Genomic DNA, 3,403 nt, shown 5'->3' on the forward strand with positions numbered 1-3,403 from the left:
GTTGTGTCTTCCCTGATTACTTCTTTTTTTTTGTTTGTTTTTTTGGGGGGCCACACCCAGTGACGCTCAGGGGTTACTCCTGGCTATGCACTCAGAAGTCACTCCTGGCTTGGGGGACCATATGGGACACCGGGGGATCAAACCGCGGTCCGTCCTAGGCTAGCGCTGGCAAGGCAGACACTAGCGCTACCACCCCGGCCCTTCCCTGATTACTTCTTACATTCATGACTGTGGCTTTTCTTTTTCAGATTTTTAAAAAAATTACTATAGTTAAACACCATGGTTTATAAGGTCATTCATAATATAGGTTCTCCCCCCAGTCACAAAGTTGTCCATGATTGAATTCCAGTCACACAGTATCCAACACCTTTCACCAGTTCACATTTCCTGCCACCAGTCCCCAGTATCCCGTTTCCCTCCCGCCTTCTACCTGCCTGCTGCTGTTCTCTCACATTCTCTCCCTCCACCTCAATCCTTTCTCCTCTCTCTTTCCTTTGTGGTTTGCAATATTATTACTGATGGGGACTATGGCTCTTGAGCTGTTTCCACTCAGGACTTGGGCAGTCTCTAAAGCACTTTCTTTGCAGCAGGCCCCAGCTAGAGGTGACCTCAGGGACAACTCTCTGGGCTCTGCCTGCCACCTTCTGTCAAAGATCAGACATGAGCTGTTGTCCCTGGAAATGTGTTTGAAAAGTGAGTTTCAAGGTACTGAAAGTATCTTCCTGTGTTTAGTGTCACACTGCCCCTCTTTCAAAATAGAAGTTTCCAACAAATACATCTTGTGTCATAAATATGCTGAAAGCAGTCTGGTGAAAGGTTTGCTGTTTTCCCTAGAAGTTATGCCACTTAGCATTTTTCTCTATCCAGGGGTGATCAAATGTCCAGCAGAGAGCTAGGAGAAAATAATCTGAATCTCAGCTCCTGTTTTATCAAATATAACAACCTAATTGATTTTTCTGTTATTCACGTCTCAGTCCTGGAGATGTTTAAAGAGGAGAAACTTGCAGATTTTTTCAAACTCTTGAAAAACCCTGTTTCTTTTTAGAAGACAGGAACAATTAATTTCTTTTTTTTTTTTTTTTTTTTTTTTTTTTTTGGTTTTTGGGCCACACCCGGCAGTGCTCAGGGGTTACTCCTGGCTGTCTGCTCAGAAATAGCTCCTGGCAGGCACGGGGGACCATATGGGACACCGGGATTCGAACCAACCACCTTTGGTCCTGAATCGGCTGTTTGCAAGGCAAACACCGCTGTGCTATCTCTCCGGGCCCAGGAACAATTAATTTCTGAATCAGCAAGCATAGCTGGTTTCTTAAAAGATTGGGTTTCAGGGGCCGGAGAGATAGCATGGAGGTAAGACGTTTGCCTTTCATGCAGAAGGTCATCGGTTCGAATCCCGGCATCCCATATGGTCCCCCGTGCTTGCCAGGAACAATTTCTGAGCATGGAGCCAGGAATAACCTCTGAGCACTGCTGGGTGTGACCCAAAAACCACAAAAAAAAAAAAAAAAAAAGATTGGGTTTCAGAGTGCAGAGAGTTAACACAATGAATGAGTAGGGAGCATGCCTTACCCGTGGTCGACCTGTGTTCGATTCCCAACACCCCGTATGGAAAAAATAATTGGGGTCAAGTGTTTCCTGTATGTAATTGTTTCTAAAGTAGAATCTGAGCCTATCATAGATTTCTCTTCGCTTTCTCTTTCTCTTGCTCCTCGCGAGTCCTTCAACAACCTCAGTCATCCCTGCCCTCCTGAGCCAGAGCATGATCTCTTCCTCCACATACAAGTGAGATGCAGAGACCTGCAAGATTTAGAGGGCGGGCGTACAGGGCTAGTCCTGCCTTCGTTGCCTGTACTGCAGCCACCCCAATCTTGCTCCCCTTGCTCTTCAAGGCAGCGCCTCTGACAGGTCTCTACTTGGGCAGCTCCAGAGCCCATGTCTGGTTTTTGTTTACTTTGGGGAGATACTCCTGGCAGTGCTCAGGCATTCTGCATTCAGAAATCACTCCTGGCAGGATCTGGGGAGAGGCCATATGGAATGCGGTGGATCAAACCAAGTGCTGACCACATGCAAGGCAAACGGCCTACTCCCTATGCTAATGCTCCAGTCCCAACTATTCCTGGTTTTGTTCAAAAGTCAGTGATCAAGACACCATCCCGTCTGCCCTTTCTAAAATGACAGCAGGTAAGGCACTGACTTGCCCTCCTTGTATCTCACTTGTGTGAAGGAAAGGAATGAAGAGATCATAGGGGCCCCATATCATGCTCCCCACATCTTGCAGTCAGGAGATCCCTGACTGCAGAGCCAGGATTAAGTCTAGGCAAGGAGTGACCCCAAAACCAAAAACAGTTTTATGCCAGTCCCCATCAATCCATAGTCAGTTTTTTTCTTCACTACCTCACATGGTATCTACATTTTATCCTTTTTTATTGTTTCAGTGAAAACGTGGTTCATTGTGAGCAGAAATTCATTCTCGGCTTCATCCCCAACATTGGAAATTTCAGTGGATATTCACTGATGAAACAGAACTGAGATATTTAAGAGCTGTGACCAGCTCTACACTGCTTATTGTCCGGAAGGAAAACATGGAAATGCAGAAACAACATGGTGGAGCCAGGAATGCAGAGTAGGGAGAAAGAAGTCTTGAGGTAGAACCCAGGTCCTCTATAAACACCACATCCGGGGTTCATCACACGTGCCGACTACCCCACAGCCTCTTTTGTGTTGATTGACAAGCTGAGTGGTTTTCGTGTTTTTGAGATGGCTAAAGAAGGTCAAAAGAATATTATCTTATGACACGCGAATTATGTGCATTTCAACTGTCAGTGGCCATAAATAAACGTTTACTGGAACGCAGCCATGCCCATCCACTCCATATCCCCCATGACTGCTTTTCCTACTGCAGAACAGTAGAGCTGAGTAATTCTAATTCGACAGATCTGACGACTCAAAGCTGAAGAGATTTGTCATCTGGCCCGCTCCTTGGTAAATGCAGCAACCCCCACTCCACACAACATTCCATGAGAGACAGTGCCTTTCTTAATTCTCGGTGGTGGCCAATGAGCTAGTCTTAAGAGCAGAGTCAAAAAACAGCATAGGGACAAGAGCAATAGCACCACAAGAAGGATGCCTGCTTTGCACTCGGCTAACCGAGGTTCAGTCCTTGGCAACCCTCTAAGATTCAGGAGCACAGAGCCATAAGTAACCCCTGAGCACCCCCAATGTGGCCCTCCCAAAAAGAAAAAGGGCAGCAGAGAGGACCTAGTATATGGAGTTTGCCATGCACACAGCCAGCCCCTCTTTGAAACCAGGGGTCACTTCTGAGCAGCGCTGGGTATAGCCCTCCAAAATAAGCAGCAAGCAGTTAAGGGAGGGAATGAACGGCAGGCACTGAGTATTGTCAACT

Source organism: Suncus etruscus, chromosome 5, assembly GCF_024139225.1.
Source record: "Suncus etruscus isolate mSunEtr1 chromosome 5, mSunEtr1.pri.cur, whole genome shotgun sequence".
NCBI classification, from domain to species: domain Eukaryota; kingdom Metazoa; phylum Chordata; class Mammalia; order Eulipotyphla; family Soricidae; genus Suncus; species Suncus etruscus.